The sequence below is a fragment of the Sus scrofa genome, chromosome X, assembly GCF_054392235.1.
Source record: "Sus scrofa isolate SSC_HxYL_T2T_F1_AM1 chromosome X, Sscrofa_HxYL_maternal_Yorkshire_Landrace_v2.0, whole genome shotgun sequence".
Taxonomy (NCBI): Eukaryota; Metazoa; Chordata; class Mammalia; order Artiodactyla; family Suidae; genus Sus; species Sus scrofa.
Genome location: NC_139401.1, coordinates 3,122,250 through 3,147,752, shown reverse-complemented (window position 1 = coordinate 3,147,752; position 25,503 = coordinate 3,122,250). Strand labels below are relative to the sequence as shown.

At 51.5% G+C, this 25,503-nt stretch overlaps 1 protein-coding gene across 50 annotated transcripts in view; it reads left to right on the top strand.

The window, feature by feature from the left end:
- LOC110255319 (polyprenol dehydrogenase) overlaps positions 1 to 25,503 on the top strand; it is a 339,610-nt gene that overhangs the window by 103,033 nt on the left and 211,074 nt on the right. The gene's annotated exons all lie outside the window — the stretch shown is intronic.

Genomic DNA, 25,503 nt, shown 5'->3' with positions numbered 1-25,503 from the left:
TGGAGATCAGAGTCTGAAATTACAGCATCCGTGCTTTTATGGTTGGTCCTAGTAGCTTCTGTCCTGTGTCCTGAAAGCAGGGCACACCATCCAGGGTGTAAACTGATGAATTTTTCCCCTTGAGCCTTCCATGGAGGGGTATGGCTGTCAGAAGAGGAAGATGCATAGCACCAACTAACGCCCTGACCTATAGACCTTGCAAGTGAGTGTTTTTGAGGAACATCAAAACTATGGTGACACCAAGAAGCTTCACCTGTAGCAACACTTCGACAGCTCAGGTCTTATTAAAGTTGTGCTCTGCACATTCAGCCCCCTGCCCCCAGCTGCCCCACTCCCAGCCTTCCTTTCTTTGAGTTTGGGAACGGATTGTGAAATTTTTTCTGGTGGGTTCACAATGGTGCACTGTTGATTTTAAGCTGTATGGTGACGGTGTCAAGGATGTGCCTGCACCATCTGTGGTTTGTGTGTGTGGTTCCAGGAAGCCTTGTGAAGGAAAGCACGTACTATGGAACCGGCGTGGCTCCCAGGGAGGAAATTAGGCACTAATTGAAGAAAGAAGTTGGAAGCATTGAATTCTCGGAAATGCCGTCACACCCTGTAATTAATTTTTGAAGGAAAGAAAATTAAGTGCTTTGCCACTGGCAAGCATCTCCGTCTGCATTCGATTTTGCATGTTTGGGCTTTGCGACTAAAATTGCTTCTCATCATCCTGTCCATCAAAAGCATGAATCCAGCTCCTCCTTGCAGCTCTGGATGCATGCTCTGTCTTGCTCAGGAGGGAGACAGGCCAGTGGTAGGAGGACCGGTCAGAGCTTGGTGTGTACCTGTAAGGGTACCTTCTTCTGCAGGTGAATTGACCATAGTCCTGGATCTGCTTGATACACAGGCTGTTTTTCTCCCTTGTTAAAAATTCAATCTCAAATTCAATGAAAATGGAAAGGTTTTAAAAGCCCTCAATAAAATACAGGTTAGGATCTTTGCTACGTCTTTGGAAAGGGTAGTGGATTCTAGAAGGCATACATAGCTTAGGCCATCACAATCACCGTTTTTGGCATTACTAGCAGTCTTTTAAAAAGTTCTATTAAGATGTGTATGGAGGAGTTCCCACCGTGACTCAGAAGTAATGAACCCAACTAGTATCCATGAGGATGCCGGTTGGATCCCTGGCCTCGCTCACTGGGTTAAAGATCTGCCGTTGTCGTGAACTGTGGTGTAGATCCCGCACTGCTGTGGCTGTGGTGTAGGCCAGGAGCTGCAGCTCTGACTCGACCGCTAGCCTGGGAACCTCCATATCCCACGAGTGCAGCCCTAAAAAAAAAAAAAAAAAAAAAAAATGACACACACAGAGAAAGTGTATGAACGTGTCTTCTCTGAGTGATGCATTTTCTCCAGCTGAAGATGGATTTCCATCCAGCATGTGGCCCTGGGCAGGGGGGCTGGTGTTGCCTTTGCGGTCGCTGATCCTATCCCCAAATTCCAGCTCCGTGTTTCCCCAAACAAGCCATGGGACCGGGTATTCCCGACTAGAGATATTTATTTACTCTTTAGTCATTCAACCATGAAACATGCTACCTTTGCGGGTGAGGGGGGCATCACTTTTTGGCATTTAAAGAGCAGTAAGCATTTTCCCACATTCTCTAGCAGGCTTTTTCTTTTTTTAAATTAGACTAGAGTTGATGTACAGTGACTTGTCCATCTCTGCTGGACAGCACAGTGACCCTGTCATACATGTACCCACATTCTTTTTCTCATCCTGTCTTCCATCATGATCTTTCCCAAGAGACTGGATGTAGTGCCCTGAGCAGGACCTGATCCCAAGAGACTGGATGGAGTTCCCTGAGCAGGACATCATTGCTCATCCATTCTCAATGTCGTCGTTTGCATCTAATGACCCCAAAACTTCCATCCCACTTCCTCCCCCTCGGCAACCACAAGTCTGTTCTCCATGATCAGTCCATGATCTGTTTCTGTTCATTTTGCCGTATTTTAGATGCCGCAGAGAAGAGACATCATGTGGTATTTGTCTTTCTCTGTTTGACTCACTTCATTTAATATGAGACTCTCTAGTTGCATCCGTGTTGCTGCAAATGGCATTATTTTGTACTTTTTCATGGCTGAGTTGTATTCCATTGTGTGTGGACCACATCTTCTTAATCTACTCATCTGTCAATGGACATTTAGGTTGCTTCCATGTCTTGGCTCTTGTGAATAGTGCTGCAGTGAACCTAGGGGTGCATGGATCTTTTTGAATTATAGTTTTGTGTGAATAGATGCCCAGGAGTGAGACTGCTAGATCATACAGCAATTCTCTTTTTTAGTTTTTTGAGGAAGTTCCATACTCTTCTCTGTAGTGGCTGCACCAATTTCCATTCCTACCAGCAGTGAAGGGGGGTCCCCTTTTCTCCACACCCTCTGCAGCATTTGTCACTTGTTGACTTGTTAATGATGGCCACTCTGATAGGTGTGAGGTGGTACCTCATGGTAGTTTTGGTTTGCATTTCTCTAACAATGAGTGATGTTGAGTGTTTTTTTTCATGTGCCTCCTGGTCAACCATTATGTCTTCTTTGGCGAAATGTCTGTGTAGGTCTTCTGCCCATTTCCAGGCTAGGTGGCAGGGACCAAGCAGAGGGACGTTGGGAGCTGACCTCGGGAGCCCCTGACTGATGCACTTTGAATTGGCTGGCGGGGTAAATGATGACGTCATAACCCTTAGAGCATCATTGCAAGAGGCTACCTGTCGTGACAGGTAAATGTTAAATAGTTTTGCCTTGAATCTATTTTGCTGATACTGTTATTTTGACCCTGGATTGCTTTGAGCCTATGTATTTATCTATAACTGTCTTTCATGTTCAACCCCAATGACTCTTTTAAGTGTTCTTTCCGGAGGCAGTCTATTTTGTTTTTGCCTTCAGCTTTTTTTGTAATAGGGTTCATCATTCCTCACCTAGGTACATTTATCCCATTAACTTTTAAACTATGTATATTTATCACTACCTGCATCTTTTTATTTTAAATGTTGTATCTCTTGGTGCCTCTTTATTTTTTTTTTCCTCCTATTTTCTGAGTTTTCTGCTCTGGTGCGAGCTTTCTTCCCTTGGAACCTGTTCACCTCGTCTCCCAGGCATGCTGGTATCTTGGGTGTTAAACATCAAAGCTCGCATCACATTAAGAGGGCGTGCGTTTCTCAGCTGACTCACATCAGAAATTAAACCCTGGCCGGGGGCTCTGCCCTTTGAAGAGAAAGGAAGTCTCGTGACCAGAATGCTCCATCCATCTCCATCTCTTGACAGTGAAAAATTTTGGGGTCCCACTCTCTAACTGTGTTAAAACATACACAACCTTGTAGAGCACATATAATTTAATTTTTAAATTATATTAACACCTTTTAATTTTTAAAAGTTAAAAAAATAAGCCTGTATTATAAATGACGTTCTTTTCTCCAGGGTGATCCTGTTTTCATAACATTCACCTCACCCCAGTGAAGTGGATGTGGTTCCAACAACCCCGATTATGATTCTCTCATCAGAGATTCACTGATCATCTTTGCTCGAGGGCATCTTTTTTTTTTTCTTTTTCTTTTTTGATTGAGATCTCGTGCGTTTGCAATAACTGCGTTTCGAGGGTATAACACAGCGATTCACAATTTTCGAAGATTATGCTCCATTTACAGTTAGTGTACAGTGTTGGCTCTCTTCCCTGCACTGGAAAATGTATCCTTTAGTTTAGTCCTTCGATACATTGTAGTTTGCACCTCTTCATCCCGCTGCAAGGGCGAGTTCTTGGTTGTGCTGGGTGTCCCACGGAATTGGAGCAAGTGGGCTCGGGACATTTTGTGGGAAACAAACACGACCTGTTTCTCTTTCCCGATTCCTGGGCATTTATCCCAAGGCACAGTATAGTTCCCAGTGCCATCCAGAAGGACCTCGTTACCGGTCTGTTTTCCACAGTGGCGCGTGTACCTATGGATCCCAAATGCCTACTTATTTGCCCCGCCCCCTCCTTTCCGCTTCGGCAACATGGCATTTGTTCTTTATGTGCATCTGTGTCTGTTTTGTAAGCAAGGAGGCGTCCATTTCTTTTTCTTTTTGTCCTTTTAGGGCTGCACCTGTGGCATATGGAGGTTCGCAGGCTAGGGGTCCAATGGGAACTTCAGCTGCCGGTCTACACCACAGCCACAGCCACAGAGGATCCAAGCTGTGTCTTCGACCTACGCCGCAGCTCACGGCCACGCCGGATCCTTAACCCACGGAGCGAGGCCTGGGATCCACCCCGCGACCTCATGGTTCCTGGTGGGATTCGTTTCTGCGGCTCCACCGCGGGAACTCCTGTGTTCGTTCTCTGTCGTCCCGCCTCCCCCCTCCTTCTCTCTTCGATTTCTCCTGCATTCTCTGCTTTTGCACATCACTGAGTCCGTTCTTCCCAGGGTTGGCTCCCGTCTTGTCCCAGCTTCTCCAGGAGGTGATTTTTTTTATAGCATCCGTCCTGGGCCCCGCCCTGCCTCGTGACGTCACGCCTCTAATCTCTTGCTGTCTTTGGGGTGGCGGATGGATGCTTGCGGACAGGTGCGCACAGACCTTCGGCCTCCTGCCTTGGGTGAATCTTCCTTTGACCTTACCCTCCTCCCCCATCTTCCTTTTCTGGTCTGTGCCTCTCTTGACTCACGGCTCCCACTGTTGGGTCGTTCTCTTTTTTTGAACGCCCACTCTTTGGCCCTGAATGCAAACGTGGGGCTGTTGATGGGGTGTGGAGATGCCAGGGGATGTGGCATGGATTTTGAATTTGCCAACTGAATGTGCAACATGGGAGAAATGAAGAGAGCCCGTCATGATGCTTAAGAAGCTTCTAGGTGACACAGAAATGATGGATGCGGATGAGGAAGGTAAGGTCCTGAAAACGTTGGCTGAATTATACGCAGAGGATTAGTGAGACATGGTATGAAGGGACGTTCATGTGTTCAATTAAAGCGTATTAACGTCTTAGGACTGCCATCAAAAATGACCCCAATTTAGGGGCTTAAAACAATAGAACTTCATTCTACATCAGCCCTGGGGACCAGACGTCTGAGGTCAAGGGGCCCCAGGGCTGTGCTCCCTCCAGAGGCTTCAGGGAGGGTCCTTCCTGCCTCTTGCAGCTCCTGGAGGCTCCAGGCGGCCCTGGGCTGGTGGCCGCCTCCCTCCCGTCTCTGCCTCTGTCTTCCTGTGACTTCTCCTCTGTGTCTGGGTCTCCTCTTGTGTCTCTTAGGAGGACTCTGTCCTTGGATGGAGGGCCCCCTCATCCAGGAGGACCTCCTCTCAGACCCTTCCCGTGGCGTCTCCTCTGTGTCTGGGTCTCCTCTCTGTCTCTTAAAAGGACACCGGTTACTGGTCTCAAATGCTGCTGCAAACCCTAGACGATCTCATTCTGACATCCTTAATTACTTTTCAAGACGCTATTTCTCAATATTTTACATGCCCAGGTAGCAGGGATTAGAAGTTGGACATATCTTTTGGGGGGACACAGCTCAGCCCACAGCAGAGTCAAACAATGAGACATCCTGGGCTGGTGGGCAGAGGGCATTGATGGATGCAGCAATGGGGAGAATTGGGAGCATGAATGTTCCTCCCGATTTTCACACATCTTCCTACGTCCATTCGCTCCCTTGATCTTTGAGCCCGTCGATGGACTTGCCCTTTTAAACGCTCTCCTTTGGACGCTGACTGTCGACTTTCTCTGGACCTTCCTGGGGCAGCCGTGGGATCTGCCAGAGTGTTCATCAGGCCACGTGGGATGCTCCTGGGGTCATAAACTCCCTCGTTTTTTGCAGCTGTGAAAATCATTCCCTAGATCCACCTCTAACCTTATTCCAAGGTCACTGGGAGCCATGATGAGCTAATGACACCCGTTATGTGTCATTCCAGTGCTTTGCCAGAAGAATCCGAGGGTACCTCACACAACCATCCAGCCTCTCTTGACCAGCTTTCTGGCCAGAGCAGAGTCACCCCACATCCACACAGAGTCAGAAGGTGGAGTTCCCACTGTGGCGCAGCAGGTTCAGACTCCAGCTCATATCCAGGAGGACGCGGGTTTGATCCCTGACCTCGCTCCATGTGTTAAGGATCTGGGGTTGTCGGAAGCTGCTGTGTAGGTCACAGATGTGGTTAGGATCCTGCGTGGCTGTGGCTGTGCTGCAGATCAGCCCCTGCAGCTCTGATTCGACCCCTAGCCTGGGAACCTCCATATGCCGCAGGTGCAGCCCTAAACAGACAAAGAACAAAGAAAGCTGAGTGGGAAGAGAGGGTGGTTGTGTTCTTCAGTGGGGGTTTGGAGGGGGATAGAGAACGTGGACCTTTCTACCCCAGATCCCGTGCAAACACCGGTTGGGGGTCGGCTAGTGTCTGTGAAAGCGGCAGCTGCATGTCGTGTGTAGTCTCATCCGACGGCTCCCACTGCCTGCTCCCCGAACTGGCAGTGTCTGCATTTTCCAGAACCTTCTTAGAAATGGTCCCTCCTGGGCTCCCCTCACCCCAGACCTATGGAGGGAGAAACTCTGAGGGTGATGCCCCCCCAACCTCTACACCCACAATCCCTCCAGGCGACCGTACACCATAGGGTTTGGGAGCCACCTGTCTGCTCACCTACGGGTGTCTCTCCAGGATGAAGAAAGTATGTGTGGACAGCGTGGGTGGTGTGGGACCCACCCTGAGGCCGTGCACACAGGGTGCCGTAAACATGCACCCACCACCCCCACCCCCACCCACAAAACGCTGGCCTGGACCCCCAGGGCCCTGCGACGAAATGCATACAGTGCAAATGAAAGTTCTCTCCTTCGTCCTTGTTCTCCTCCTCTGGCACCAAAACCTGTTTTGGTTTATTACTCAAGAGGCAATTAACCTCATTTGCTCTATAAACGCGGAGCAGCTGTCGGACAGAATGAGGGTGCATCCTCCATCACGAAATGCTTTTATAAAGGGGGACCGCGGGGGAGGGAGAGAGGGACGAAGCCCTGTGGCTGCTGAGGATTAAACGCGCTGCCTGAGCTGCAGAACCGGCATCCAGGGCAGAGGATGAGGACAGCGAAACCACCAGAGGCGGTTTTTCCATGGAAAAAAGAACTCAACCTCTATTTCAAACCCCGTGCTTTGTGTGACTCAGAGCTACTGCGAAAAACCTGCGAGTAACTCTGATGCTGATGTCGCCTGCGTCAGTACAGACCAAAGCATGGCAGCAGGTAAATTAGGACGCTCTGGGGATGAGCACAAACAGATGTGACGATAAAATGGACTCAATAATAAATATTGGTGAGGACGTGGAGAAAAGGGAACCCTCCTACACTGGGGATGGAATGGCAATTGGTGCAGCCGCTGTGGAGAACAGGATGGAGGTTCCTCGGAAAATTAAAGATAGAGCTACCATGTGAGCCAGCAGTCCCACCCCTGGGCGTTTATCTGAAGAAATCAAAACCACTGGCTTGAAAAGATACTTGCACCCCAGGGTTCCCAGCAGCACTGTGCACAACAGCCAAGACGGGGAAACCACCTACATGTCCATCGACAGAGGAATCGATAAAGAAGATGTGGTCCATAGACACAGGGGAATACTACGCAGCCATGAAGAAGAATGAAATCATGCCATTTGCAGCGACCTGGCTGGACTTGGAGGGCTTCAGACTTAGTGAAACAAGCTAGACAGAGAAAGGCAAATACAATATGATATCAGTTGTATGTGAAATCTAAAAAATGAAATAAACTCGTGAATGTTACCAAAACAGAAACAGACTTACAGATCTAGAGAACCAACTCGTGGTGACCAGTGGGGAGAGAGAGAGGGGAGGGCCAGGATATGGGGAGGACATTAAGGGGTACAAACTACTATGTATAAAATAAGGCAAATAACAAGGACATATTGCATAGCATAGGGACTTATATCCAATGTATATATTTTTCTTTTTAGGGCTGCACCTGCAGCATGTGGAAGTTTCCAGGCTGGGGGTTGAATTGGAGCTGCAGCTGCCAGCAACATGGGATCTGAGCTGCATCTGCAACCTATGCTACAGCTTGTAGCAATGCTGGATCCTTAACCCACTGAGGGAGGCCAGGGATTGAACCCGCATCCTCATGGACACTCTATCAGGTTCTTAAGCTGCTGAGCCACAACAGGAACTCTTATAGTCAATTTTTCATAATACCTATCAATGGAATATAATCAATAAACATATTGACTCAAGATGCTGTCTACCTGAAACTCATATGCTATAGCAATACCTCAATATATGCTATACCTTAATAAGAAAAGAAAAAAATAAAGAATATTGATGGACGAATGTTCTCGAAAAATGATGGCCGATTAAGTTGAGAAGTTAAAGTCCCACCGTTTCTCCCGAATCGTCGGCTTAAATCCAGTACAGATCTCAGTGTGGCTTTAATGGTGCTTGTTCTTGGTCTGTGGCTGCGCTTCTGCTTGTCCGGAATGTTCTAGAAATGTTTCCAACGTGAGCCTGTGTGCCCCATCTCACTAATGTCAAGGAAAGGATGGTCTCGACCTGGCTCTGAGGAGGTGACCTTTGAGTCCTGGGCACTTCCTGTGTGATTGGAAGGTCCTGTTTTACCCGGGGCCCTTGGGCCATGCCCAGTGCATAGTCTCGCTCGCTAACAGTGTGATTTGGGGTGGGGGCCTTGGGGCGTGCAGGGTCAGCCCGAGCTGTGGACGTACTGCAGACTCAGATCTCCCATGCAGGGCGTCAGCCATGCCTTCATGGCTGAGGCTCAATAAAAACCCTGGACGTCAAAGCTCCAGTGAGCCTCCTGGGCTGGCAGAACTCTGTGTGTTGTCATGCATGGTTTCTGGAAAAATTAAGGACGGTTCACGGCTTACGGTAATACCAGGGACAGCAGTATAGACAGTGTCTTCTTGGGAGTTCCCATAAGGGCTCAGTGGAAATGAACCTGACTAGTATCCATGAGGATGTGGGTTCGATCCCTGGCCTCGCTCAGTGGGTTAAGGATCCAGAGTTGCTGTGAGCTGTGGTGTAGGTTGCAGATGTGGCTTGGCTCCCACATGGCTGTGGCTGTGGCATAGGCTGGCAGCTATAGCTCCGATTTGAACCCTAGCCTGGGAACCAACATATGCCACAGGTGCGGCCCTAAACAGACCAAAGACAAAAAAATTAAAAAAAAAAAAAAAAAAAGGATCCAGCATTGCTGTGAGCTGTGCTGTAGGTTGCAGACGCAGCTCAGATCTGGTGTTGCTGTGGCTGTGGCCGGCAGCTGCAGTTCCATTTTGATCCCTCACCTGGGAACTAACATATGCCGTGGGTGCACCCCTAAAAAGCAAAAAAAAAAAAAGAAAAAAGGAGAAAAAGAAAAGTGTCTTCTTTGGCATTTTTGAGTGATTGTCCTCCTGGCCACATCCAGTGGACACGGACATGCTCCAGTGGCTGGATGATGCTGGCCCTTGAATCGTCTTTCAAAGGCAGAAAATGCAGATGATATCAACACACCATTGATTTGGGGCTGGACGGGGGTGGGGGGCGTGGGCTGTTACCAGGTGGTGGCCCTGCCCCAGAGAGGGGCCGCGGCTTGGCCAGCGTGGCTCGTGTTTCACGTTCACAGTGTCGCCGCTGCTTCTCTGCTCACGTGTGAAGCGCCACGTGATGGGCGGGGCGTGTCGCCCGGGAGTCGTGGCTGACACAGGGCTGCTCATCTGCCCACGCTGTCCCCCAGCCAAGGTCTCATTTGGCCAATTAGCAACCTAATTTGAAAAGCCCTGCGAAAATATCACTGCACACGCCATGGCCTGTCTCTTCCTTCCCTGATGTCTTTCTCCAGAGTAATTTGCAGTCGGTGTCGTGGCTTTCTCATGAGTTACTGCCTGGGGCCTCGGGGTGGCCGTCTGATCCATCCGTCTGTACGTCGCCTTCCATCTCGCTTCAGCATCTTTCTCCTCTCTGCTGACAGTCCGTCGTCCTCCTGAGAAATACAAACAGGACGTGCAGGGAAACGAACCTGGACTGGCATCCATGAGGACGTGGGTTCCATCCCCGGCCTCTCTCAGGGGGTTGAGGATCCGGTGTTGCCTTGAGCAGTGCTGTAGGTCACAAATGTGGCTTGGATCTGGCGTGGCAGTGGCTGTGGCTGTGTTTTAGGCTGCCAGCTGCAGCTCCAATTCGATCCCTAGCCTGGGGAACTTCCATAGGCTGCAGGTGTGTCCCCCCCGCTCAAAAAAGGAAAAAATAAACTTAAATAAAAATAAAAACAGGATGTGCAGAATGAATGAAGTGGGTATTGCGCGCTCAGTGTATGTTGGGCAGGATGCATAGACATTTGCAGGGCTTCTTCCTACACCATCCGTGCAGCAGGTGGGACTCTTGGCTCTGTTTCACAGGTGAGAGAACCGGGCCTTTCCCTGGAGAAGGGTCCAGCTCCCTGGTGTGGATGCCTGGACCCCATCCCCCCTGCTGGCCTCCCTGAGCCTCCCTTCCCATCTCCTGTGCCCCACTGTCCCCTCAGTCATCACCTTGGGGTCCTTTTGTGACCCCTCTTCCTCCTCCTCCTCCATAAGCCTTGGACATCTCGGAGACCTTTAGAATGCCCTGTCATCTTTCCTCTTTCTTCTGGGTCCCCAGGATTTTCATATTTCCTCTCTGGTTCGCCTCCAGACGTACCCTTCTGGAATCAAATTGGCGCCCCCTTGGCTGGTTGGGCGAAAGCTGCCTCTTGCCTTTAGGTTGTGCTGCCTTTGGTATCCGTTGCGACTGGACCCGTCGTTGTTATCAACCAGCGCGTTTGCTCTGTGATGGCAGACACCGAGCTGGTTGCCGTGTGGGCCACTGATAAGCAAGGACATGTTTCCGATGGGGTAGATGTGAAACATAGGCTTATGGGGTGATGAGAAAGGTACCCCAGGCACACAAAAAAAGTAGAGGATGCTTCCTTGGGATTGAGAAGTGGCAGCTCATGCTCATGTCATTCAAAGGGTTAAATATCCAGGATTGGTGTCCGCGTCCTCTCTTTTGTGTCCTTATTTTTTGGCCACCCCTCAGCATTTGCAGTTCCCGGGCCAGGGATCAGATCTGCAGAGCTGCAGTTGCGACCTGAGCCACAGCTGTGGCAATGCCGGATCCTTCACCCCCTGTGCCCGGCCCGGGGATCAAACCTGCGTCCAGGCGCTCCCAAGACTCCACCAATCCCGTTGCACCGCAGTGGGGACTCCCGTACTCTCTTTCTCTAGCAACATTGTATGAGGTTTTGTTATTTATAATATTTTGCTATAAATATAATAGTTTGTCATAACAAAACATGTTAGAAGTATTTTGCTATAATACTTTGTTACAAATATGTAACGAAATATGGCCTCATAGGATTGGCATATTTTTCCAATGATCTGAACAGGATAGACAGATGAAGCGTGCCGGGTGGAGCCCAGTTTTTAGTGGATTCCCCGTATTTGAGTCGTTTTCCAGAGATGGGGAGTGCCTGGGCGTGTGTGTATCCACCTGGGCATCGTGGCCGTCGCTGGTGACCGTGGCGAGCCAAGCAAGGCGCCTCCATCCTTCATCCACGGCCCACAGTCCTCAGCCCGACTCCTCCAGCATTGCTGTCTCCAGTGCCATCCAGTTTGCCATGGGTCCACCCGTGGGCACACCGGTCTGCCTTGGTGCTGCTGAACGGCGGGGCTGGTGGGAAACCAACGTGGCGCTTGGGTGTCATGGGCGCTGTGGTCCGTTGGCGTTTCTGCATGGAATCCTCATCTGGATTCTGCAAACAGAGCTTCCTCCGTGTGCTCGTGGTCCTTCAAGCGGTCTGTTGCCCTGAGCTCTCAGAACATGCCAGCAGTGCTCTGGGTCACGGCCATGTGACACCTTGAGCCCCAGTCAAGGTGGGCGCATTCCCTGGCATGAGTATGGGGTCCCATCTGTACCTGGCGTGAGAATGCAGCAGCAGCAGCAGGAGCAGCAGAACGCCGGGCAGCCCTTGCCCGCCGTCCCCTGAGAGACCGTGGGATCAGAAGAAGACAGCGTGTCCCAGTTGGTCACCCTGAGTGGACCCCCTCCTCCTGCATCCCGCAAACATGCCCATCACTCAGAGAGAAATTCTGATGCTTTGTGGTAACCACAGAAATGTCACCCAAAGAAAACGCTTCTCCAGGAATAGGGTGGCTGCAGAGGTCCAGGTAAAACCACGTCACGATGCAGAGTCCAGGAGTCCCCGTCGTGGCTCAGCCGTAACAAACCCGACTAGGATCCATGAGGGTGTGGGTTTGATCCCTGGCCTCCCTCAGTGGGTTAAGGATCTGGCATTGCCGTGAGCTGTGGCGTAGCTTGCAGACATGGCTCAGCTAGGGTGTGGCTGTGACTGTGGTGTAGAGCTGCAGCTGCAGCTCTGATTCAACCCCTGTCCTGGGAACTTCCATAGGCTGCAGGTGCGGCCCTTAAAAAAAAAAAAAAATTGGTGAATCTGAAAACCCATGTTGATAGGATTGGGTCCGTCCAAAGCCCACCCAAAGGTGCTCTCCGGGGGTCGTCACCGTGGGAGACAGGAGGCGATGTTTATGCTGACTTGGGGTTTTTTCAGGCGTCCACCTGGAAGGTGACACGGTGGATGGATGTGCGACATCTCCGTACAGCGTCAGAGTCGGTCCCCACGAGGCCCTTCATGGATCATCGTTAGGTTTAAATGAGAAGCAGGTGCAGAAGCCGGTTCTGAAGATAAACAGGACGAATGGAAGAAACAAGCCGTGGTGTGTGTTAGCCACGGCTCCCTGCTGGCGAGATCCGTGACCTGGGAGGGCCAGCCATGGATGGACAGCCCTTTATAGGGTCGGGCACATCTAGGGTGCCTGGACCCTGCCGCTTGACTGCACACAGAGATTTGGGAACAACATTGATGGCTTCTGTGTCATGGCCACTGAACACGCAGACCAGCCTGGAGGCCTGACATGCTCACGGCTTGTGTTTGCGCTGTGGCTGCGAACGGGGGAGGCTGAGGTACCTCCACCTGTCGCGGGGATGGGAGCATGTCTAAAAAGACGTGGTGTGATTCCAGCAGCCTCCTGCTGCAGCGGCCAAGGAGCTGGATGGATGATGCCAAGCCCGATTTGGCATCGAGGCTCATGTTGTTGGACCTCTTGCTAAATTGCAGATGCTGCTCTGAGTCCCGGGAACGCTGGGGCTTTGACGGCTCGTGCCAGCCCTTCTGGGAGAAGGTCTGACTTTTCTGCTATGGACCAATGTGTGTCCCTCCAGATTTCATGGGTGGAAGGCCTGACTCCCAGGTGTGGCACCAGGAGATCCGTGGGGACGTGAGGACGATGGATGAGGTCGTGACAGTGAGGCCCCCGGCCTGGGATTAGTGTCCTCATGAGAGAACGCAGGGGTCTTGCTGTCTCTCTCGCTCTGTCTCTTCCCACGTGGGAGCCCAACTAGACGGCAGCGTCTACAAGCCAGAAAGAGAGCCCCTGATGGCACCCTGATCTCAGATCTTCAGCCTCCAGCACGTGAGAAACAGAACTTCTGAGGTCTAAGACCCCCAGTCTCGTGGTCCTTTGTTGTGTTGGTCCGAGCTGGCTGATGTAACCCCAAAGCTCAAAGAGGTGGAGGGAGCCACCCAGAATTGTCCACCCAGCAGGCGCCTTGCAGGTGGGATGGAAACTCAGACAGTCAAGCTGCACAGCCCCCGGAGGACGCAGTGTTCTGATGGATGGAGAAGATGGACCACGTTTTTCAGGGAAGAGGTGATGAGGTTTGATAAGCTCATGAGAGTGGGGGCCCCTAGGGTGGGGTTCCTGTGTGTCTCTAGCTCTCTGTATCTTCCCCATGTGGGGGACAAAACAAGATGGCAGCCATCTGCAAGCCGGGAAGAGAGCCCCCCGCCCCCCAAATGCCATCATGATGGCACCTCGATCTCAGACCTTCAGCCACCCGCATGCTGAGACGCTGAGCTTCTGAGGTCTAAGCCCCAGGTCTGGTGGTCCTTGGTCGTGTTGGTCCAGGCTGGCTGATGCAGCCCCGAAGCTCAGCAGTTGGAGGGAGCTGCTCAGATTGTGCATCCAGTGGGTGCCTTGGAGGTGGGACAGTGAAGCTGCACAGCCCCCGGAGGAAGCACGTCGTGATGGATGGAGAAGATGGACCATGTCTTTCAGGGAAGAGATGCCCAAGTGTGAATTGCTGCCCTTGAGGTCCTGCCTGGGCAGCCCCTTAGCCCAGTGAGAGGAGAGCCCTTGCCGGTGATGACCGTGGACAAGCCCGAGAAGTTACAGGTCCCAGGAGCCAGTCTCATGGTGGGGATGGGGCCCCTCCAGGTTCTGACGGCAAAGACTGAGGAAGTAGCCCTGGCGGCGGGCATTGCGTGTTGATAAGCATCCAGAGTTCTTTTATCCTCCTGCCCACAAGGAAAATTTCTTCACCAGTGTCTCCCTGACCTGGGGAGGGGAGCGAGGGTCAGGGAAATGCTCCATGCCAGCCCCGGCCATCCTCCCTGAATTTGAAAGGTTTTGTGTGGGGGACTGGGTGATGACGTGGGCTCCGTGGGTTCCAGGCGCTAACAAAGGGTGGTCCAGATACCATCGCCTTGACTGAAGCTCACCAACTTCCGTGGTGCCCAGACATCCTCAGAGGCTGGATCACTGGTCCACTGGAGGACCACGCTGGACCATCGGCTGCAGCATCCCAAGTATGGAGCGACTTCAGCGCAGGTGACCTGGCTCTCACAGGCCGCAGGCATCGTGGACTGTCCCCACGTGTCCCTCAAAATCCGTATGTTGAAGCCGTAACCCCCAGGACCTCAGGATGGGGCTGTATTAGGAGATGGGGGCTTTCAAGAGGGGGTGGAGGTACATGAGGTCATGAGGGGGGGTCCTGATCCCCAGGGACGGGGGTCCTGAGGAGGAGAGGTGGTCAGGACCCAGACACACACAGAGGGACGGCCCTGTGAGGACACGCGGAGGAGACGGCTGTCGACACGCCCAGGAGGGACCCGCCCTGCCCGCCCCTGGGGCTCAGAGGCCAGCGCCCAGGACCAGGAGGGATCACTGCCAGTGCTTCGTCTGTACCCTGATTGCAGTCTTCTGTTAAGGCAGCCGGAGCCGGTGATGCAACAGGAGATGCACGACAGCGTCTGTATTCAGAGCACATTGTCGCTCTCGCCATTACACGTGGAGTATCTCAGCAACCGCCAGCATAAGGACACTCAGGTCGGCTGGAGGCGGAAAGAACAGACCCGGGGAAAATCCGAGGGGACTGAACCATCTGTGACAAAGGAGAACATTTTCATTGTGCCCCTTAAAAAATTGGCAGGTCCTTACAAAAGAAGGACTTATTTCAATTTCATTTCTAAAAAGATAACCAGGGGCGTTCCCCTCGTGGCGCAGCAGAAACGAATCCGACTAGGAACCATGAGGTTGCGGGTTCGGTCCTTGGCCTTGCTCAGTGGGTTAAGGATCTGGCGTGGCCATGAGCTGTGGTGTAGGTCACAGACGCGGCTCAGATCTGGTGTTGCTGTGGCTGTGGTGTAGGCCAGCGGCTACAGCTCCGATTAGACTCTTAGCCTGGGAACCTCCATATGCCGTGGGAGCGGCCCTAGAAAAGGCAAAAAGATGAAAAAAATAAAAAAATAAAAAATAGAACCCACTGTAGAGTCCCTGAGGATGTGGGTTTGATCCCTGGCCTTGCTCAGTGGGTTAAGAATCCAGTGTGGCCATGAGCTGTGGTGTAGGTCACAGACGCGGCTCAGGTCTGGTGTTGCTGTGGCTGTGGTGTAGGCTGGCGGCTGTAGCTCCGAGTGGACCCCTAGCCTGGGAACCTCCGCATGTCATGGATGTGGCCCTAAAAAGCAAAAAATACATAAAAATAAAAAGATAGCCAGGACTTTTTTTCTCTTAATGAGAGAAAGAGAACACTTTTATTTATTTTTATTTAGTTAGTTTTTTAGTTATTTTCATTTTTGGCCTCCCCATGGGCACGTGGAGTTCTGGGGCCAGGGATCAGATCCATGCCGCACTCGTGACCTGCGGCAGCGCAGGATCTTTAACCTGCTGTAAGGGCCGCGGAGGGATCCCGAGCCCCCGAGACGCCGCTGATCCCATTGCGCTACAGCGGGAACTCCAGGAACACTTTTTTAAGTGTAGGGCCTGGTGCTGCCTGTTTGGATCGGTGCCCAAAGAAGGGATTAAGCAATCTCATTTTTCTTTTCTTCATTTCATTTTTTTTTGTTTGGCCGTGTCCGAGGCACGCGGTAGTTCCAGGACCAGGGATCAACCCGCAGCATGGCAGCGACCACGCTGGATTCTTAACCCGCTGTGCCACACGGGAACTCCAGCTCTCCCTGACACTGGCCCGGTTTCTCTTTTCTGCCCCTCTGTTGGTCTGGACTGCGATGTCCTGCCCTCTCCTAGGCGTTTTGCTCTGTGGATGAGTACTGGACAAGGTGTTTGGACCCAGGGCACTGTCGGTGCCTCGCAGGCAGGACCCGCGGAAGCGTGAGCCATCCGGGTGGAATATGGTCTTGACACGAGGAATCCCGGGCAGGTTGCCTGATGACCTCATTTGGGGGGGGGGGTGTCTGTCTGTGCAGTGTCGCTGTCTTGAGCACACCTGCATCCTGGCTGCCTCCTTCCTCGGTCGAAGATGCCACCTGGCCTCCTCCAGCCCCCGTGGAGTGTAGACCTGCCCTTGATTTTATGAACTTCCGAGGGACCGTCATTCAGGGCTGCTGGGTGGATGCCAGAAGGTCCTTTGGCAGGCGGCTCATGGGAAAGATTTCTTCTGGGCACATCATGGAGTGATTTTCATGTCCGGTTAATTTCTTTTGGTGGCTCTTTCGGATATTCCTAAATCTACCGAAATAATCCACATCCTTTGTTTTTTCAAGAGTCTGACCCTGGGCTTAGAAAAGGGTTCAAGCATCTCTTGGTCTCCCTGATGTGTTGTCTTATGGCTGCATTAGTCTCAGAGAAGAACGAAGCAGGGCTTAGGTGAGGCAAGATACGTTGAGAACAGGATTTGTGATCTGAAGCGTCATATCAAAGCCCACGTCCCAGCCCGGGGTCCTGTGTCGTGCGTGCCATGGCGCGGGTGCGAGACGCCTTGGTTACAGCAGGGTCTACCTTAGTTCTGTGCTTCTGGGTGGACCGGGCTGCCATCTGTGGACAGGTGTCCACTGTGTCATTCAAAAGGCAACTTTTGCGAAAGGAAACCATCTCTTGGGGGGGAAAAAAGGACAGGAAACAGGAGAGATGTACAGAAGACAGTCGTCTTGGTCAAAGACCTCCACGGCCGGGCAAAACCCCGGAGGTCCGGAAAACCACAAAGCCCCCCTTTTTTGTGCCTTGATGTTGCCTGGTCTTTGAGAAGGTTTAAGAGCCTGGATGAACAGGTCCTGCCAAATCGTAATGTGTTCTTTATGACCACGGCGGGGAAATGATGCAGAAAATCGCCGTGCTCCCCCCCAACACACCCCCCCAAGCAAATGACAGTCATTACCCTGCAGCTGCTGGATCTGAGCTCCAGACCCTGGGTGTGTGGCGGCTGAGGGCAGGATGGGGATGGAGGAAATGGGGAGGCTTCCTCTTTTTCTTCACGGCACATGCACATCAGTGTAGGAGGCAGGCGCTGCTCATCCCTGTTCAGCTGCTTCAGGAAATCATCTTCAGAAAATACGCTGCAGAGAACTTGATGCCTCGAGATGCGGAAACTTGCAGCAAAAGATGAGCAAACTGAATCCCGCGACACAGAAAGGGATCATCCACCACCACGACCGAGCGGGATCACCCCACGCTCAGAGATCAATACGTGCAAAGCAGTCCGGATGGGGTAGCACAGCAACAGGAGGAAAGACAAAGACCACACGGTCGTCTCAAAACAAAGAGGCTGTGTGGCTGGGACTTCATGAAGGTTTTTCTGTTTTCAGAGCAAACGGAACTTTTCTTTCTTTCTTTCTTAGAGTTGATGTGCAGTGTTGCGCCCATGTCCGCTGTACAGCAAAGCAACCCAGTCATACATATATAAAAACATTCTTTTTCTCATATTCTCTTCCATCCTGGTCCATCCCAAGAGACTGGATAGAGTCCCCTGTGCTGGACAGCAGGACCTCACGGCTGATCCATTCTCAGTGTCCTAGTTTGCATCTACCAACCCAAACGCCCCGTCCATCCCACTCCCTCCCCCTCGGCAACCTCAGGTCTGTACTCTACGGCTGTGAGTCTGTTTGTGTTCTGTAGATGGTTCACTTGTGCCATAGTTTAGATTCCACACAGAAGTGACCTCATATAGTGTCTTTTGCTTCCTGACTGACTTGACTCAGTATGAGAATCTCTCGTTGCACCCATGTGGCTGCACATGGCATGGCTTTGTTCTTTTTTATGGCTGAGTAATATTCCGTTGTATATATGGACCACATCTTCTTCATCCCTTTGTCTGTCGGTGGACATTTAGGTTGTTTCCATGTCTTGGCTCCTGTGAACAGTGCTGCAGTGAACATTGAGGTGCACAGGTCTTTTTGAATTATGGTTTTGTCTGGAGAGATGCCCAGGAGTGGGATGGCTAGGTTATAGGGTGGCCCTATTTGTAGTTATTTAAGGAACCTTCCTCCCAGTCGCCACAGGGGTGCACCAAGTTCCCTTCCCACCCACAGCGTAGGAGGGTTCCCTTGTCTCCACACCCCCTCCGGCGTTTATTTGTGGCCTTTTGATGAGAGCTGAAGTGACAGGTATGAAGTCGCATCTCCTTGCAGGGAGATATGCATTTCGCCGGGGGTTACTTATGTAACCACTTGCCTTGCTCCGGAGGCACGCTCCCTTCATTCTGAGGTTTTAACACATCAACAGCGCGGGACACACACACGTACCCTGCACTAATTAGGAACCTGGGATCATCCGGGCTGGGCGGAAGCTGCTTTTCATCCCACCCTGTAGGTGGATAAAGGAAATAAGATTCCCTGGAGGACCACTTACCTCCTTGGAAGACAGATTGTTTTTAAAGCTCTTTAGACCCCGTTTCTAAGCCAGATTCGGACTGCCTTCCAACTGGCTGGCTTGATGAGTGAGTCACACGTAATTCTTTTCTCTTTAACTGTTAAGTGCTCCAGAGGCATCTACGCCTTGTCTTGGGCTTGATCAAGAATGTTCTCATTGAGGAGATGGAAAGAACCCGCCATAGCGTCCGTGAGAATGTGGGTTCAATCCCTGGCCTCGCTCAGTGGGTTAAGGATCCGTCATTGCTGTGAGCTGTGGCATAGGTCACAGATGTGGCTCAGATCTGGTGTCGTTGTGGCTGTGGTATAGGTTGGCAGCGGCAGCTCTGATTCAGCCCTTAGCCTGGGAACTTCCATATGCCACAGGTGCAGCCCTCAAAAGGCAAAAAGGAATGTTCTTATTTAAAAAAAGAAAAAAAGAGCAGACTTATGGTTGCCATGGGGGAGGGCGTGGGCTGGATGGGGCGTTTGGGGTTTGTAGATGCAAACTATGACACTGAGAATGGAGAAGCAATAAGGTCCTGCTGTACAGCACAGGGAACTCTATCCCGTCTCTTGGGATAGACCAGGATGGAAGAGAATATGAGAAAAAGAATGTTTTTATATATGTATGACTGGGTTGCTTTGCTGTACAGCAGAAACGAACACAACACTGTACAGCAGCTTGACTTTAATTAAAAAAAAAAAAAACCCAAAAAACAAATGAATAGTTCACGGAGTTCCCACTGTGGCACAGTGGGTTCAGGATCTGGCCATGGCTCAGCTGCTGCACAATTTCAGCTTTCTGTCTCTGCCTCTGTCTCTTATGCTCTGTCTCCGAGTCTGTACCTTTGTCGCTCTCACTGCGTCTGTGTCTTACACACACGAAATCTCACTCCCTCAGATCGGCTTCCTCCGTAGGAAGGAGGGCTTTGCACCTGCAGAGTTGACTGTGTCTCTGTGTCAGAACCGCCAAAGGATGTGCATCTGTCACCTCTATTTTTTTAAACAGAGAAACACAGGGGGATGTGGGGGCCGGCGGGTGGTGAGCCAGCTGTTCTCCTTGCAGGCGCATCCAGGCTGTGGGGGGGCCCCTGTTCCTTCCCTGTGGGGTGGACATGGGCCAGGCTCCCAGAGCTGGGTTCCTGCCCAGGAATCCAGCCCCGTTGCAGAAGAAGGCGCTGGCCCACTGTCCTGCCCATGGGGGCAGACCCCTGGTGGCCCTCTGCGCCGGAGGCTGTGTGGGGGACCTTGTGTGGGGGCACATGGGGTTTGTGCTCAGGCAGGGGGGGTGCCGTGTGCAGGGCTGTGCATGGGGCATGGGGGGGTGCTGTGTTTGGGGCTGCTCACGGGGGGCTGTGCACAAGGGTCGGGGGTGGGGTGCTGTGTGCTGGGGTGAGAGCCGTGCATGGGGGCGGGGGTAGGGGGTACGGCGTGCGGGGTGGGTGCACCTGGGGTTGCACTGGGGGCTGTGTGTGGGGTCGAGGGAGGTTTGAATGCTGCCCTCACGCTCAGTGAAGCCCCTTCCCCATAAGCCCTACGTGGGCCTTTCAGGGCCTGGGTGGCCATAAGTTGACCCCGTGAGGTTAGCAGGCAGGCGGTGGTTGCGGTGAGACGCACAGGACCAATTCCAGAGCCTGGGGGCAGGTCACCTCGGGACACACAGCGCCCTAAGCATCCTCCTTTGCTGTCCCTACCCGGTTCTGCATGTCCCAGGGCTCCTGTTCTGATGGTTGTGTTTCTTTGTGACACTTTGAGCTGTGCGTGTGGATGGGACCTCGCCCCGCCCCCCGCCCCGGCAGCTGCTATTTCTTTGCATATTTTTGTATCCGAACAAGGCACCTTTCCTAGAAAGAATCACCTCAGGTGTTTTTCTTGGCCTGCATTTTGTGTGGGGTTTTTTGCATTAAACTTTATTGAAATATAGTTAATTTACGATGTTATGTTATTTTCTGGTGTACAGCAAAGTGACTCAGTCATATATATATATATGTATATATAACTTTATATGTATGTAAACTTTTATATTTTTAGTACTCTTTTCCATTATGTCTTAAGACAGTGAATGTAGTTCCCTGTGCTGTGCAGTGGAATCGTGTTTCCACACTAGCAGATCCATGTCCTACACACTGGTTGGCATCCACGAACCCCAAACTCCCCGTCCATCCCGCTGCCTCCCCCGCTCCCTCGGCAACCACAGGTCTGTTCTCCACGTCTCTGAGTCTGTTTCTCTTTTGTAGGCAGGTTCATTTGTGCCATATTTTGTGAATCTAATCCACATAGGAGCATCTCACATCGAATTTGTCTTTCTCTTGGACTGACTTGGTATAAGCATCTCTGTGTCCAGCCATGTCGCTGCAAACGCTTTTGCCGGTGCTTGAGAATCAGTCAGCATAGGTTGGGGCTCTCTGTTCCTTGAAAGTCGAAAGGCGCTGATAAAAGACCATTGGCAGCCTTCCCGCCTCTTCTGGACGATGTGCTTCCGTTTCTTTTCCCGCGTCTCCCACATTCGTTGGTCTGACGGGTCCTTGTTTCCTTGATTTCATCGTGAGAGTGTCTGTTCCTCAGAGGAGTATCCTTCTCTTGGGAGGTGCATGTTGTGGTTGTTAGTTGAGCACGTTATTGAGATCTTGGAAATACACACCTGTGATTTGAAAACCTTCCTGCGGGAGACTCGTGCCTATTTGTAAATGTGCGTTTGCAGCCTTGTCAAGTATATTACTCATTCCTGTCTAGCTTCTTCTTTCTTCCTTCCTTCCTCCCTCTGTCCCTCTCTTTCTGTCTTTCTTTCTCTCTCTCCCTTTCTCTTTCTTTTTCTTTCCCCCCGTCTTTGTTTCTTTTTCTTTTCTTTTTTTTAGGGCCACACCTGCGGCATATGGAGGTTCCCAGGCGAGGGGTCGAATCAGAGCTACACCTGCCGGCCTACACCACAGCCACAGCAACGCGGGATCTGAGCCGCATCTGAGACCTACACCGCAGCTCAGGGCAACGCCGGATCCTTAACGCACTGAGCAAAGCCAGGAATCGAACCTGCATCCTCATGGAGACTAATTAGCTTCGTTACCACTGAGCCGCAAGGGGAACTACAGCCAACTTTCTCTTTTCCTTCCTTCTTTCCTTCCCTCCTTCCTTCCTGTCAGATCTCAAAGGCGTCCCTTCCGTTCTCCCATCACCATTTCGGTTCCATCCTCTTGGCACTGCCTGTGGGAGTCCCTGAGAAACGGGACGCAAAACTGTGTCATGCGGAGAAAATGGCTCATCACGGCCGTGCCTGCACTTGGCCTGGGCGTTGGACCCCAAGGTCGTGATTCACTTACTCCCGTTCATTCAGTTCCGAATTCTCTCCCCTTGTCTGCACAGGGCCAGCCCTGCTTGCTTCTGGCTTCTCTGCCTGATACTCTTCAGGCTTTGAAGGTTCTATCCCAGCTTTAAAAACAAACAAACAAACAAACGGAAAGGGCTGCAGTCCACCTGCAGGAGAATTCACCTTTTCCACTCGCTCCGGCTGCCACTCGCTGCCCATTCTTCTTCTTCCAAGTGGCATCCCCTCCCTCTTTCCAGCATCTCTTGGTCTTGCTACCCGGACAACTGGTATACCTCCTATTTGCCAGGCATCGGCCAGGCAGATATCCTGTGTCTTCACTTCTAGGGGTGCCTGAATATTCTGAAACTCTCTCCACCACCTTCCATTCCTCTCATTATCCAGGTAGAAATGATACCAGTTCTTGATATCTTTTTTTTTTTGCTTTTTAGGGCTGCACCTGTGGCATATGGAGGTTCCCAGAGCTTCAGCTGCCAGCCTGCACCACAGCCACAGCCACACCAGACTCAAGCAGAGTCTGCGACCTACACCACAGCTCACGGCAACACCGGATCCTTCACCCACTGAGCGAGGCCAGGGATTGAACGTTCGTCCTCATGGACACTGGTCGGGTTCATTTCCACGGTGCCACAGCAGGAACTCTGAAATGAAGGTGTCCTTGACGGCAGTCCAGGTAGATAAAAACGTCACCTGTGTCTCCCTCTCCCACTCCCTGCCAGGAGCCCTGCTGCGTCACGTACCCTGTGCCCTCTCACCGAACTCACGGTTGGCTGTTGCAGCCCCTGCTTGAGTTTCCGGTGACCCCTCACACGCGTGAGTCCCCGGCTCCTGTGGGTGGTCAGCCCTGGTGCCTCGTCTGGCTGTGGGGGGCTCCTTCCTCTGCAGCCTGTCGTCTGCATTTCTGTTTGCAGGGAGGCAGCTGGTGTGCAGGGAGCGCCCTGCTGTCCCAGCTGTGGGGCTGGATTTGGGGGGGGGCTCTTATTTCCTGTGCAGGGTCCCCAACCTTGCAAAGGAGAGCAGTGGGGGGGGGGGCAGCTCCTGAATGGACGTCGAAAGTCGCTGCTGATGACAAGAGTGGGCAGAAAGGAAGCCAGACCCGCGCCCGACGTGAGAGGCAAAGCTCTCGGCGTGGAGCGTCTGTACCCATGTTTCTGGTCACTTCTGGACCTTTTCCCCTGAAGGGCAAGGAGGAAGCATCCTCTGACTTTTCAAAGATGCGGAGACAGTGCTGTGTTTCTGGAGGCTGAGTGTGTGGGTCCACCGTCCGTTTGTCACGGGTTCTCGTTCGAAGCTGTTGTGCAGGTTTTCCTTTTTTTTTTTTTTTTTTTCCAAACTACCTTTTCGGGAGTGTTCTGGGGGGGCGTTAGAGCAGTGTGTCAGGAATTCCTATCCAGGTGGCACCGTGTTCTAGAGCGTCCCAACTCCCTGTGGCACAACTCCCTTTTCCTCCATCGGTCACCGCCTGATGCAGAACAGGAAGGAATCACGTGACAAAAGGCAACTTAGGAAACATACAAAAGGGGAGTTCCCAGTGTTGCTTTTGTTGGTGGTGTTGTTTATTTGTTTTTTTTTTAATTCCCCCAATATATAATTTTTTTTTCTACTGTACAGCATGGTGACCCAGCCACACACACATGTACACATTCTCTTTTCTCACATGGTCAGGCTCCGTCATAAATGACTGGACAGGGTTCCCAGTGCCACACAGCAGGATCTCATGGCTCATCCACTCCAAAGGCAATAGTCTGCATCTCTGAACCCCAAGCTCCCCATCCACCCCGCTCCCTCCCCCTCCCCCTCGGCAACCACAAGTCTGTTCTCCAAGTCCATGAGTTTCTCTTCTGTGGAAAGGCTCCTTTGTGCCATATGTTAGAGTCCAGATATAAGTGACATCATATGGTATTTCTTTGTCTTTCTGACTGACTTCACTCAGGATGAGAGTCTCTAGTTCCATCCATGTTGCTGCAAATGGCATGATTTTGTTCTTTTTTATGGCTGAGGAGTATTCCTTTGTATATATACACCACATCTTCTTAATCCAGTCATCTGTTGATGGACGTTTGCTGGCGGGGGTGTGGAGAAAAGGGAACCCTCCTGCACTCTTGGTGGGAATGGAAATTGGTACAACCACTATGGAGAACAGTATGGAGGTACCTTAGAGAACTATACAGAGAACTGCCATAGGACCCAACAATCCCAGTCTTAGGCATATATCCAGACAAAACTTTCCTAAAAAAAGACACATGCACCTGCATGTTCATTGCAGCACTACTCACTGTCCACAGCCAAGACGTGGAAACAACCCAAATGTCCATTGACAGTGTTGCTTTAAAAAAAAAATCACTGGAGGAGTTCCCTGGTGGCTCAGTGGCTTAAGGATCTGACTTTGTCACCACTTGTGGCTCTGATTACAGCTGTGGCATGGGTTCGATCCGTGGCCCAGGAAGTTCTGCGTGCCACAGGGGTGGTCAAAAGTTAAAAATAAAAATCTAAAAGATGGTGCAGATGAATCTGTCTACAGAAGAGAAACAGACTCACGGACACAGAGAACAGACTTGGGGTTGCCAAGGGGGAGGGGGCAGGGTGTGGGCTGGACGGGGAGTTTGGGGTTCGTAGATGCAAACTACGACACTGAGAATGGATGAGCCCTGAGGTGCTGCTGTGTAGCACAGGGGACTCTATCCAGTCTCTTGGGATAGACCAGGATGGATTATGAGAAAAAGGATATATGTATGTAAGCCCGCGTCACTGGGCTGTACAGCAGAAGTTGATACACACTGTACATCAACTATACTTTAATAAGAATATAAATAAAACAAGTTTAAAAAGAATATAAAGGGGAAAAAACCACTGGCTTCAGCAAACGTAACGTGACCATTGATTTAAAAAAATTCCTAAACGCATCCACCCTCCGTTCCTGAACGGGTCTTGATGCTCCAGGTCAAGACCCATTCACAGAATCGTGCCCCTCCCTAGACCTCGCCAGTAACGCTGATCCGGAAGCATGCCCACCCCGCTCCCACTGTCAGTTTCTAGGGGAAATATTGAAAGCACACCCTCCCGCGTCCTCTGTGGCTGTGTGACTTCATGCCGAAGATGCTGAGCAGGGCAGGGTATCCTCACAGGTCCCTTTTGAGTGAGCAGCAGTATAGGTACCTTCTCAAGCAAACGCTTTTGCTGGCTCTCAGGTGCAATGATGTTTAACACACGCCACAGCAACCACAAAACAGCAGACTCCTGCAGGTGCCTCTCGCCGCTCA